The following is a 14,452-nucleotide window of genomic DNA, read 5'->3' as shown; positions in this document are numbered from 1 at the left end:
CACAGTGTCATACAGTGTATAGCGTCTGTGATTGGTATCGCGCTCAGCCCCATTCACTTCTGTGGGGCGGAGCTGCTCCTAGGCCACATAACAGATGAACGTGTAGTCACTCGGCCTAGGAGAAGGCGAGAGAAGGGCACATCGCTCCCAGGACCACCAATGCCTTTTCAAACAGCTGATCAGCAGGGATTCTAGGTGTCAGACCCCCGCCGATCAGATGCTGATTATCTATCCCAAGGATAGATCTTTAGTAATAAAAAGGTTTAAGACCATGCGGCACTTCTGGTGTCTGCCACTAGTTGGTGCTCTTGTCCTGCTCTCAGTAGTTTTCTAGCTGTTTCCTGTTTGTACACTTACTTTCACTTCTAAGTGACTTCCTCGCCTCGTAATCACTGAACGCAATGAAGGAATTCTATCAAATGCATTAATGCAAAGCATTCAACACGACAGCCGGTATGTACATTCTCCCTTTGTCTATATCATGTATCAAGCAGAAGCTATAGGGCATAATGTGGCCATTAATACTTCGAGTAGAGAAGGAGGCCTCATTCATTCAGCATGTTGTATCTATGCACAACTTGGAGTTGCGCATATAAGGTCTCATTTATATGACATTTTTGCTGTTTATGTACCGCTTCTGTGTTTTTCAACTCCAGTCCTCACCTCCCACCAGCCAGTCATGTTTTCAGGATTTCCTTAGTATTAGGGCTCTTTCACACGAGTGAGTCCATTGCGGCAATCACACTCCGTGTGTGAGTAATCCTCTGTTCTGGGCATTGCTCATCTTACAGGAACACACATTCTCATGATTTATAATGCTATGAGCCTCTGCTTGACCTTATTGTTACAGAATCATAGTGGCACCTTTATATTACTATGAAGGAGATTTATCAAGCTGATGTAATGGAAAACTGGCTTAGTTGCCCATACCAACCAATCAGATTCCACTTTTCATTTTCCAAAGGAGCTCTGAAAAATAAAACGTGGAATCTGGTTGCTATGGGCAACTAAGCCAGTTTTTCTTTTCACCACATTTGATAACTCTCCCTTATGATTCTGTAGAAGTAAGGCCATGCAGAGGCACATAGCATTATAAGTCCAGAACGGAGGATCACGCTCACACACGGAGCGTGATTCCCACAATGTACTCATTAATGTGAAACAGGCCTTAAAGGCAGGGATCTCAAGTCTCCCTTAGCGGCTCCCTGACGCCCGCATGTGAAACAATATATCCCGGAAAGGTTTACTCGCAGTAAACCTTTCCGGCAACCAGTAGCAGTGTCCCCTTCTTGGCGCGTGCGCACAGTGCAAGAAGAAGCTGATGCCAGCAGTCCGCAATGGCGCATCAGGCTGAGCCTGTGCGCACGCGCGGGATATCAAAGCGGGAGGAGAGGGAGGGAGAGGGAGCGGCGGCACTGAGGAGTAGAAGGCGGCGCTGGGCACGAACGGCGATGCGTGTGGCCGGGCACCATGCATCCACAGACCTCCCCTGCTTGGGCACCTTAATGATTGACAGGTTAGTAAAACCTGTTTTTCCGCAGAATAAAGCCACAAAGAGCTTTTATAAGGCCACCTTAGAAATCAGCATGCTACCCTGGACATGAGCATATGTTTAGCTCACAGGGCTTATAGGTGGTGACAGAATCCCTTTAATCATATACATAAATAGGATAATTTGGGGCAGGGTAATGAGCCCAGTCCTCCACACCATAGAGCAAAGTGTGCAGATACTGCATATGTTTGGAAAATGTAATAAAAAGTTTGTGAAAGAAAAAAAAAGAAAACCTCCCTGAAATGAGTTTTTGCAGGTTGGGATGTCTGTAAAGGGGTTTTCTGAGATATTGATACTGACGACCTATCCTCAGGGGTCCAACACCCGGAACCCCGACGATCAGCTGTTTTGAGAAGGCACTGGTGCTCCTGTGAGCGCCACTGCTTTCTCGCAGTTTACAAAGCACAGTGCCGAACAGTGTATAGCGGCTGTGCTTCGTATGATACTCAGCCCCATTCACTTCTGTGGGGCTGAGCTTCTCCTAGGTCACGTGCAAGATGAACATGTAGTCACTCGGCTTAGGAAAAGCAGAGAAAAGGCTGCAGCGCTACTGCGGGTGCCGCTGCCTTCTCAAACAGCTGATCTTCAGGGTCCCAGGTATCGGATCCCACTGATCAGATGCTGATGACCTATGTTGAGGGCAGGTCATCAGTATCAAAATCTCAGATCATCAGATAAAAATATGTGACCACTGATGAAGGTCTGAAATGTCAGAAACGTCTGGTCTTAAATACGGTACACTGTTTGTACCAAGGATCTAATTGGGCTTTTTTGGATGAAACTACTGCAAAAACTTGAAAAAATAAAAAAGTTTGAAGTATCAAAATCCTGAAAAGCCCTTTTAAGCAAGTGAGTGTCAATGCATCAGGATTTACCACAGGTATTCATTCTGTGGGATATTCTCAAACCATGACCAGTAGTTGGGCCCCGAGGACTGGAGGTGAGGAACACATGGCTAAACAAACACTGATACAAAATACGCGTGAAAGTGCGCAAAGGTCAATTAATTCTTTGATTTGTAAAGTCTTGCATGTTAGCTGTTTTTTGGTGTATTTATTAACCCCTGCCCCTGCCTCAGACTGCAGAAACATCATTTGGCGTTGCTGCAGTGGAGAGGGTTGTTGGCATTACACTTTTACACAACAGTGAAAACAAAACAGCCGGATACACTGTCCGTTTGTGTGTGCATCCGTTGTCTGGCTGTCTATCCATTCTTAATGGCCATTTTGCAGTTGTTTTTAACAGCCATTAAAAAGGTCCTTTTTTTTTTTTTATATTAACCCAACCCCTGGAATGCCCTCAGTGTATGTGTAAAAACTCGGCACACCACAGGCACGCCAGGCTACTTTCACATCAGCGTTGTGTCCTCCAGTTTTGAGATCATTCACTGTCAATGGGGACAAAACTGAACAAACCGGAACGGAGTGTACTAGAATGCATTTCGCTCCGGTTTGTTGCATTCCCATGAAAGTAGCATTGTTGTGGACTGCATGGGAAACTGAACAAGCCGGAACTTGCACCAAAAACCATGTAAGTCAACGGTGCCGGATCCAGTTTCTTCATTTTTGGTATAATGCAACCAGATCTGCTCTGAACAGATGCAGCCGATTGTATTATTAGGACGGAAGTGTTTTACTGTGGTTTTGAGATCCCCTGCCGGATGTCAAAACTATAAGGCCTCTTTCAGACGGGCGTTGCGGGAAAATGTGCGGGTGCGTTGCGGGAACACCCGCGATTTTTCTGCGCGAGTGCAAAACATTGTAATGCGTTTTGCACTCGCGTGCGAAAAATTGAGCATGTTTGGTACCCAAACCCAAACTTCTTTACAGAAGTTCGGGCTTGGGATCGGTGTTCTGTAGATTGTATTATTTTCCCTTATAACATGGTGGATCATGTGATGACTGTGACGTCACCAAAGGTCCTTGTTGCTACAAAAAGCTAAGATCAAGACAGAAGGAGATGCCGGGCTGCGCGAGCAAGTGGATTAAGGTGAGTTAAAAAAAATTTTTAACCCCTCCAGCTATTTTACTATGCATTCTGTATTCAGAATGCTATTATTTTCCCTTATAACCATGTTATAAGGGAAAATAATAATGATCGGGTCTCCATCCCGATCGTCTCCTAGCAACCGTGTGTGAAAATCGCACCGCATCCGCACTTGCTTGCGGATGCTTGCGATTTTCACGCAACCCCATTCACTTCTATGGGGCCTGCGTTGGGTGAAAAACGCACAAAGAGGAGCATGCTGCGATTTTCACGCAACGCACAAGTGATGCGTGAAAATCACCGCTCGTGTGAACAGCCCCATAGAAATGAATGGGTCAGGATTCAGTGCGGGTGCAATGTGTTCACTTCACGTATTGCACCCGTGCGGAAAACTCGCCCGTGTGAAAGGGGCCTAAAGGAAGCCTGATGTGAAAGTAGCCTTAGGGCTGTTTCACACAGCGGATGCCGAGCGTGACATCCACTGCGTGAAAGAGTGCCAAGACCCGATGCAGACTGCAGAGGCACGGAGCAGTAACATGATTGATAATGCTCCGTGCCTCTCTGTGACCTCTTTACTACGAAATCACAGTGAGATAAAGTTGTCACTGTGATTTCGTAGTAAAGAGATCACAGAGAGGCACGGAGCATTATCCATCAGGTTAATACTTCTGCTGTCCGCATCGGGTCTTGGCACTCTTTCACGCAGCGGATGTCACGCTCAGCATCCACTCGTGTGAAACAGCCCTTAGGGTCCATTCAGATGTCCATAGTGTTTTGCAGTCCGCAAATTGCGGACCACAAAACACTAACACCGCACATGGCCGGCACTATATAGAGAATTCCTATTCTTGTCCGCACACAAGAATAGGGCATGTTCTATTTTTTTGCGGAGCCGTGGACCGGAAATGCGGATGCGGACAGCACACTGTGTGCTGTCTTCATCTTTTCCGGCCCCATTGAAAATGAATGGGTCCACACCTGGATCCGGACCCAAAGTGCGGACGTGTGAATGGACCCTTAGGCCTCATGCACACGACCGTTGTGTGCATCCGTGGCCATTGTGCCGTTTTCCGTTTTTTTTTTTTCGCGGACCCATTGACTTTCAATGGGTCCGTGGAAAAATCGGAAAATGCACCGTTTTGCAGCCGAGACCGCGATCCGTGTATCCTGTCCGTCAAAAAAATATGACCTGTCCTATTTTTTTTTTGACGGACAACGGTTCATGGACCCATTCAAGTCAATGGGTCCGTGAAAGAACACGGATGCACACAAGATTGGCATCCGTGTCTGTGATCCGTGGCCGTAGGTTACTTTCATACAGACGGATCCGAAGATCCATCTGCATAAAAGCTTTTTCAGAGCTGAGTTTTCTCTTCGTGAAAACTCAGATCCAACAGTATATTCTAACACAGAGGCGTTCCCATGGTGATGGGGACTCTTCTAGTTAGAATATACAACGAACTGTGTACATGACTGCCCCCTGCTGCCTGGCAGCACCCGATCTCTTACAGGGGGCCGTGATCCGTACAATTAACCCCTCAGGTGCTGCACCTGAAGAGGTTAATTGTGCGTATCATAGCCCCCTGTAAGAGATCCGGGGCTGCCAGGCAGCAGGGCGCAGACCCCCTCCCTCCCCAGTTTAAATTTCATTGGTGGCCCAGTGCGGCCCCCCCTCCCTCCCTCTATTGTAATAATAGCATTGGTGGCACAGTGTGCGGCATCTCCTCCCTCCCTCTATTGCATTAACATTGGTGGCAGTGTGCGCCCCGCCCCCCCTTCCTCCCTCTATTCTTTTAATTCATTGGTGGCAGTGTGCGGCCTCCCCTCTCCCCCCCCCCCCCCCGATCATTGGTGGCAGCGGAGTTCCGATCGGAGTCCCAGTTTAATCGCTGGGGCTCCGATCGGTAACCATGGCAACGAGGACGCTACTGCAGTCCTGGTTGCCATGGTTACTTAGCCTTAGCAATAGTAGAAGCATCATACTTACCTGCTGGCTGCTGCGATGTCTGTGTCCGGCCGGGAGCTCCTCCTACGTAAGTGACAGCAATGCGCCGCACAGACTTGTCACTTACCAGTAGGAGGAGCTCCCGGCCAGACACAGACATCGCAGCAGCCAGCAGCCAGGTAAGTATGATGCTTCTACTCCGCTGCCACCAATGATCGGGGGGGGGGGGCGCACACTGCCACCAATGTTAATGCAATAGAGGGAGGGGGGGGGGGCGCACACTGTGCCGCCAATGCTATTATTACAATAAAGGGAGGGGGGCCGCACTGGCCACCAATGATATTCAAACTGGGGAGGGGGGTCCCCCTGCTGCCTGGCAGCCCCTGATCTCTTACAGGGGGGCTATGATATGCACAATTAACCCCTTCAGGAGCGGCACCTGAGGGGTTAATTGTGCTGATCACGGCCCCCTGTAAGAGATCGGGTGCTGCCAGGGAGCAGGGGGCAGTCATGTACACAGTTTGTAGTATATTCTAACTAGAAGCGTCCCTATCACCATGGGACCGCCTCTGTGTTAGAATATACTGTCGGATATGAGTTTTCACGATGTAACTCATATCCGACAGTATATTCTAACATAGAGGCGTTCCCATGGTGATGGGGACGCTTCAAGTTAAAATATACCATCGGATTGGAGAAAACTCTGATCAGATGGTATAAAGGGACTCCAGACTTTACATTGAAAGTCAATGGGGACGGATCCGTTTGCAATTGCACCATATTGTGTCAACGTCAAACGGATCAGTCCCCATTGACTTGCATTGTAATTTAGGACGGATCCTGTTCTGTGTTTAGACCTGCTCCTGTTCTGTGTTTAGACCTGCTCCTGTTCTGTGTTTAGACCTGCTCCTGTTCTGTGTTTAGACCTGCTCCTGTTCTGTGTTTAGACCTGCTCCTGTTCTGTGTTTAGACCTGCTCCTGTTCTGTGTTTAGACCTGCTCCTGTTCTGTGTTTAGACCTGCTCCTGTTCTGTGTTTAGACCTGCTCCTGTTCCGTGTTTAGACCCGCTCCTGTTCCGTGTTTAGACCCGCTCCTGTTCCGTGTTTAGACCCGCTCCTGTTCCGTGTTTAGACCCGCTCCTGTTCCGTGTTTAGACCCGCTCCTGTTCCGTGTTTAGACCCGCTCCTGTTCCGTGTTTAGACCCGCTCCTGTTCCGTGTTTAGACCCGCTCCTGTTCCGTGTTTAGACCCGCTCCTGTTCCGTGTTTAGACCCGCTCCTGTTCCGTGTTTAGACCCGCTCCTGTTCCGTGTTTAGACCCGCTCCTGTTCCGTGTTTAGACCCGCTCCTGTTCCGTGTTTAGACCCGCTCCTGTTCCGTGTTTAGACCCGCTCCTGTTCCGTGTTTAGACCCGCTCCTGTTCCGTGTTTAGACCCGCTCCTGTTCCGTGTTTAGACCCGCTCCTGTTCCGTGTTTAGACCTGCACCTGATTTTGGCTCACACTCAGGCCTCTTTCACACGAACGTGTGTCCCTCGTGGCTGTGCTGCGAACTGCAAATTGCGGTCCACAATGCACGGGCACCGACCGCGGGCGAACTGCATGCAGATCGCGACCCCTATCACTTGAATGGGTTCCACCATCCCTCCATTCCGCTAAAAGTTCTATCTTTTTGCGGAACGGAACGGAACACCACTCTGTAGTGCTTTCGTTCCGTGGTTCCGTTCCGCACCACATCTCCGGATTCGCGGACACATTCAAGTGAATGGGTCCGCATCCGTGATGCGGAATGCACATGACCCGTTCCCCGTGCATTGCGGGGCCGCAATACGGCCACGGGTGACACACGTTAGTGTGAAAGAGGCCTCATTGATTGAAATCACTGACCGAACACTGGAGCACATTTATCAAGCTCGCCTGTTTTTGGCCATAAAATTAGACTGGCATATTTCATTCATCTGTCTTTCTTTTGCTGAGCAGAGATGGCCTTGCTGTTCGCCCGGCGGTCGGTTCACAGTGAACTTTGCTCATTCGCAATTCGCCGAACGTGCGAACATATGGCGATATTTGCGCCCACCATATTCTTTTACATTGTAAAGAACTTTGACCCATGACACATCCATCAGGTGGTACAGGACAGTCAAGTGAAACGTTTCAGCACATGGACATACCCCCTACCTTATAAATAGACCCGATCTGGCCGCCATTTTACATTCAGTCTTTTGTCAGTGTAGGAAAGGTTGCAGTGTGGAGCAGGGACAGACTGTTAGGCTGGGTTCACACTTGAGCGTTGCGCAAACGCGCGTTTTACGCGCGTTTTTGACGCGCATTTTTATGCGCGTTTTTGTAATAGTAAACGCGCGTTTGACGCGCGTTTGTGTGATTCACTACAGTGTCCTATGGCCACAAACGCCCCAAAAGTCGCTCATGTACTTTTTGGAGCGTCGGGCGTTTTACAGCGCGATCGTACGCGCTGTAAAACGCCCAAGTGTGAACCATTCCCATAGGGAATCATTGGTTTCTCCTTGTTGAGCGTTTTACAGCGCGTAGGAACGCGCTGTAAAACGCTCAGGTGTGAACCCAGCCTTAGAGTGTTAATAGTGACACAAATCGCTAGCTAATAGGTCCACAAAAGTCCTTTTAAGGACTGGTATAGGTGTGCTATTGATAGGTGTGCAGTATATAGGGGTGTAATACACTTATAATATACTTTCTAATATAGAAAGCATATTATTGTGGATTTGTATTGTGCAGCATTGAGACTGGTGAGCGGTTCGGCAGCGATACTACAACTACAAAGAGTGACAAACGCAATTAGAAAAAATAATTATAACTGGTGGGATATACCAGTCACCCTCAAAAAACTGATTGAAGCAGGGTGTTATATACCAATAATATACTTTCTATATAGTGCATTTGGGTACTGCAGCATTTGTTTGCTGTTTTGCTGCGTTCCCTCTGCTACACAGTGACAAACGGTATTTGAAAAAAATAATTATAACTGGTGTGCACATGCGCGTATGCGAAAATTATATTGCCGATATTTTGCATTGAAAAAAATAATAAATGGAGATCGCAAATTCGAATAATAAATCTGGTATGTCACTGTCCATGTTGTGGGACTATTTGTGCACTTCTAGTAATTATTTCCTGGCTGTAAATATGAGCTGAAGGTTTTTCAGGTTCGCCTGCTATTAAAATGAATGGGACCTGGCGCGAACTTGTGGTTCGCGAACATTTGATCGCAAACCATCCCGACAGATGTTCGTCCATCACTATTGCTGAGTAGTTATTATAATTCATCCAGAAGTTGATGAATTAGACTAGGCGTATTTTTATTAGTCTGACCCCCGGTGTTGTTTTTCAGTTAGACAGGTTCATATTCACTTGTCTGGTCTAATTTATTTGTGAATGAAAAAAGTCTTGTCTGTGCAGAGAAAAGTCGCATGTCTCCCAGAAAGTTTGATTTTTAATGCAAAAAAACTTCCCCACTGAAAACAGATGAAGAAAAGTATGCGAGCCCTAGAGTGGAGTAGAAATTAGACTGTTTTTGTGACATATTCAGATACAAAAAGAGGCACACCTACATAAATAGATTGGAAAAAAGTCTCAAAAGTTAGAAAACTTCTGTATTAGTCTAAAAAAACAATATAGGCAAATGAGGTGCAAAACCCACCAGAACAGGCGCAATTTCAGTTGTAACTGCAACTAAAAAAATATTGTCTAAACAGCATTTTTTTAACTAAAAACAGGCGCAAATCCTTTAATAAATACAAACCGGATTCCAAAAAAGTTGGGACACTAAACAAATTGTGAATAAAAACTGAATGCAATGATGTGGAGATGGAAAATGTCAATATTTTATTTGTAATAGATGACAGATCAAACGTTTAATCCGAGTAAATGTATCATTTTAAAGGAAAAATACGTTGATTCAAATTTTCACGGTGCCAACAAATCCCCAAAAAGTTGGGACAAGTAGCAATAAGAGGCTGGAAAAAGTAAATTTGAGCATAACGAAGAGCTGGAAGACCAATTAACACTAATTAGGTCAATTGGCAACATGATTGGGTATAAAAAGAGCTTCTCAGAGTGGCAGTGTCTCTCAGAAGCCAAGATGGGTAGAGGATCACCAATTCCCACAATGTTGCGCAGAAAGAGCAATATCAGAAAGGTGTTACCCAGCGAAAAATTGCAAAGACTTTGCATCTATCATCATCAACTGTGCATAACATCATCCGAGGATTCAGAGAATCTGGAACAATCTCTGTGCGTAAGGGTCAAGGCCATAAAACCATACTGGATGCCCGTGATCTCCGGGCCCTATAAATGACACTGCACCACAAACAGGAATGCTACTGTAAAGGAAATCACAGAATGGGATCAGGAATACTTCCATAAACCATTGTCAGTGAACACAATCCACCGTGCCATCCGCCGTTGCCAGCTGAAACTCTACAGTGCAAAGAAGAAGGCATTTCTAAGCAAATGGAGTGTGGCAAAATGAAAGACTGTTCTGTGGTCAGACGAGTCACGATTCAAAGTTCTTTTTGGAAATCTGGGACGCCATGTAATCCGGACCAAAGAGGATATGGACAACCCAAGTTGTCATCAACGCTCAGTTCAGAAGCCTGCATCTCGGATGGTTTGGGGTTGCATGAGTGCGTGTGGCATGGGCAGCTTGCATGTCTGGAAAGGCACCATCAATGCAGAAAAATATATTCAGGTTCTAGAACAACATATGCTCCCATCCAGACGTCATCTCTTTCAGGGAAGACCCTGCATTTTTCAACAAGATAATGCCAGACCACATTCTGCATCAATCACAACATCATGGCTGCGTAGAAGGATCCGGGTACTGAAATGGCCAGTCTGCAGTCCAGATCTTTCACCTATAGAGAACATTTGGCGCATCATAAAGAGGAAGGTGCAACGAAGAAGGCCCAAGACGATTGAACAGTTAGAGGCCTGTATTAGACAAGAATGGGAGAGCATTCCTATTTCTAAACTTGAGAAACTGGTCTCCTCGGTCCCCAGACGTCTGTTGAGTGTTGTAAGAAGAAGGGGAGATGCCACACAGTGGTGAAAATGGCCTTGTCCCAAATTTTTGGGGATTTGTTGACACCATGAAATTCTGATTCGACATATTTTTCCCTTAAAATGGTAAATTCTCTCAGTTTAAACTTTTGTTCCGTGATTTATGTTCTATTCTGAATAAAATATTAGAAGTTGGCATCTCCACATCATTGCATTCAGTTTTTATTCACGATTTGTATAGTGTCCCAACTTTTTTGGAATCCGGTTTGTATGTGCCCCATTGACTGTGTTAAAAAGGCCTTACTCCACAGTGGAGGCACAAGGAATTGACACCTTCAGTGTGATCATGTGATGTCACGACACTGGAAGTGTCTGGTCCTGCTGCCAACAGTGTGGAGTAAGTATATCCTCGCTTGCAAGTGGGTGAGGTATATATTTTTTATTTTAACAACTGAAAGGCCCCTTTTTACATACTGTACCTGTTTTTAATGGTCATTAGATGGGTGCACTCCTGTCTAAATGGCCATTAAAAATGGGCCCATTGATTTCTATTTCTTAACAGCCACTATTCTTTGGCCGTTAAACGGCCATGTAAATAGCCCTATAGACTTTCATTCGTTCTGAAAATGGCCATCACACTGACATTTTTCACTGTCGTGTGAATGCAGTCTAAGGCCCCCTGCACACGACAAATTCATTTTGTGGTCTGCAATATATGGGCATCAGCAGTGTAAACTCCATGCTGCAGATGCTGGCCCATTTACTTGAATGGGTCCACGATCCACAAAAAACGGCAAGAGATAGCACAGGTACTATCTTTCGCAGAGTGAAAGCATGGATCAGAGGCCCACGGAAGCGCTTTCGTGGGCATTTGGGTCCGTGCTTCCGCACCGCAAAAGATAGAACCTGTCATATCTTTTGCTGTATTTTGCAGATTGCGGGCCCGTTCAAGTCAATGGGTCCACCTCTCAATACGGGATTCACACTGCTGGTGCCTGTGCACTGTGGACCGCTATTTGTGGTCTGCAACATGGGCATGGCAACCATACGGTCGTGTGAGTGACCTCTTAATGTAATATAAAGGGTTTGTCCACTTGTTTTGTATTGATGACTTACTCAGGATAGGTCATCAATATCAGATCAGCAGGGGTCTGACTCCTGGGACCTCTGTCGATCAGCTGTTTGAAGAGAAAGCAGCATTAGTACAAGTGCTGCCTTCTCTTTACTGTTTAACTGCTTGCTGGCACAACCACAGCGGTGTGCAGGTGTTATTACAGCTATGGCGTCCCCAATCACCTCAATGCTACAGCTCTGTTCTATTCATTTGAACAGGAAAGAGCTGTCCCATAGAGGTGAATGGGGTGGCTGAGTTGTAATTGCACCAGCTCGCCTCTGCAGTTGTGACGGGCGCTGCTTTCTCTTGAAACAACTGATCGGTGGGGGTTTCGGGAGTCGGTGCCCACCAATTTGAAATCGATGACCTATCCTAAGAATAGGTTGTCAATTAAAAAAAAAAAAGAGGATAACCAATTTGTCTGTTGTAGGGCTGCAGTGAACGATTATTTTGGAAATCGAGTATTCTATTGATTATTTTTTACGATTAATCAAGTAATCTAATAAGAAAAAATGAATTAATAGACTCAACAGACCCCCTACCATCAGTCCCCAACACCCTTCGTTCCTCCCTGTGCGATCGGCCCAAGTGCATCAGTTCCCCCAGGTGCCATCAGCACCACTATTCTCCAGTGCCATCAGCTCTCCTTCACTCCAGTGCCATCAGCTCTCCCTCACTCCAGTGCCATCAGCTCTCCCTCACTCCAGTGCCATCAGCTCTCCCTCACTCCAGTGCCATCAGCTCTCCCTCACTCCAGTGCCACCAGCTCTCCCCTCACTCCAGTGCCACCAGCTCTCCCCTCACTCCAGTGCCACCAGCTCTCCCCTCACTCCAGTGCCACCAGCTCTCCCCTCACTCCAGTGCCACCAGCTCTCCCCTCACTCCAGTGCCACCAGCTCTCCCCTCACTCCAGTGCCACCAGCTCTCCCCTCACTCCAGTGCCACCAGCTCTCCCCTCACTCCAGTGCCACCAGCTCTCCCCTCACTCCAGTGCCACCAGCTCTCCCCTCACTCCAGTGCCACCAGCTCTCCCCTCACCCAGCGCCACCTCCCTGGCCAGCTTTTCCGACACCACCTCCCTGTGCTCCAACGCCGACCTCAAGTTCCTACCAACCCCAAACCCCCTCTCCACCGGGCGAGACGGAATGCTAAACCCCTCCGCAAATCCCTTCCGCAAAAATTCTGCCGCCCTCCTGTCCGGGTACCTATCGAGGAACCCCGCCACCACGTCCACCCGCACCGGCATCCTGCCCTTTTCCACCAGCCTCGCCCCCTTTCTGCCTCGCCCCTTTGAAACAACGGCTGGCCCCGTGACCTCCCCCCCCCCCCGCACGAAGAACACTCGTGCTTAAACTTGCACTTGGGGCCGAACTTGCAACTCCCTTCGTTGAAAAGGAAACACAATCCCTTGGCCGCTGCCGTTGCAAAGCCCGACTGACCTGATCCCCCCTGCTCCCCCCGAAAGGGCTGCCCAGACCTCACCGGCGCCATCACTTTCATCCACAACCCTATATCTTTATGGTCCCACAGCATACTCCGGCGGACCGCCTTCCGCTGACGAAACTGTTCGTCATACCTCAACCACCCCGAACCCCCATACACCCTATACGCTTCCCCAATCGCGTCCAAATAGCAGAACAGCCCCGAACAGCTGTCAGGCGCCCGCTCCCCAATCACGCTAGCCAAAATGGCGAACGCCTGCAGCCAATTTGCAAACGTACGCGGCATCAGCCTATAACGCCGCTTTTCATCCTCCTCCCTCTTCGACCCGTCCCGCCTCGCCACGTCCAGATTAAAACGCTCCAGGGGGAGCAGTGAAAAAATATCCACGTACTCCCCCTGCCAAATCCGATCCCTGACCTCCTGCTTCAAGTGCGCACCCAGCGGGCCCTCAAAGCACACATAAACCTCCCCACGGGCAGCATCATCCACCCGCGGCCGCTCCTCGTCGCCGCCAGCCTGTGTCTGCACCGACACAGAAGCCGCCGCCGCGACACCCGAGCCCCCCGGTCCTACGCCCCCCGGCCCTATGCCCACACCAGACCCAACCCCCCACACCTGCAAAGGGCCCCCCCTGGACACACTACCCCCCGACTCCACACCCGCCAGCCCACACAATAACCGCCCCAAACCCGCAAGCATATCAACCTGCCCCCCACCGACACCCCCCAGCCCCGACCCCTGCGCCAGCGCAAGAAAAGCACCCAACGCCGCCTCACCTGGCTGCCGGGGCGCTGTGAACCCCGCAGCTGGCAGTCCTGAATCCTGACGATGCGACCCCGTCACCGGAACGACCACGCCGGACGCCACTCTGCTACTCGGACCGGGCATCCCAGCCTCCTCTACGCTGGACGCGCTGCGCGCCGAACACGAGCCTTCCTCCTCTTCTTCCTGATGAGCAGGACCAGCGGCCTGCTGTCCGTCACCTTGCAAAGGCCTGTGCACCACGCCGCCATCCTGGTGCACAGCCTCGTGTCCCTTGCTGCCACTGCCGCCTCTCCCACGCCGAGCAGCTCTCCCCCCCCCCCCCCCCCTCCTGGAGAGGGAAGCCTGCAGTACCAGCTCCGGCCACCACACTGAAGGCTGCTGGAGACGGAGCACTTGCCGCCCCGCCTCCCACTGGGCCCCGCCGACCGCATGGATTCCTCCCACGCCGGGAGGACCTGGAGGGAGTCTGAACAACGGCCCCCCGGCGCGGAGGGTCCCCGGAGGGGCGCCGGACCCGGGGGTATCCTCAGGGCTCAGGCGCCGGCGGCCGGACCCGCCGCGGCCGTGTAACGCCCGGCGGCGAGTTAACAGCACCCGCCGCCCCCCCCGCTCAG

The 14,452-nt window shown here is 49.3% G+C and overlaps 1 protein-coding gene across 3 annotated transcripts in view; it reads left to right on the top strand.

The window, feature by feature from the left end:
* The first annotated feature begins 306 nt into the window (after positions 1-306).
* LOC122919628 (protein mono-ADP-ribosyltransferase PARP14-like) overlaps positions 307-14,452 on the top strand; it is a 185,419-nt gene continuing 171,273 nt past the window's right edge. The window contains exon 1 of one of the 3 annotated variants that reach the window (XM_044268765.1): positions 307-453. The gene's annotated coding sequence lies outside the window, so the exon portion shown is untranslated. The remainder of the gene's footprint in view (positions 454-14,452) is intronic. The other 2 variants (XM_044268781.1, XM_044268773.1) reach the window with 2 other exon arrangements.

This window comes from Bufo gargarizans, chromosome 1 (genome assembly GCF_014858855.1).
Source record: "Bufo gargarizans isolate SCDJY-AF-19 chromosome 1, ASM1485885v1, whole genome shotgun sequence".
Classification (NCBI taxonomy): domain Eukaryota; kingdom Metazoa; phylum Chordata; class Amphibia; order Anura; family Bufonidae; genus Bufo; species Bufo gargarizans.
Note: the sequence above shows the minus strand (reverse complement) of the source record. Positions and strands in the feature narration are given on the sequence as shown.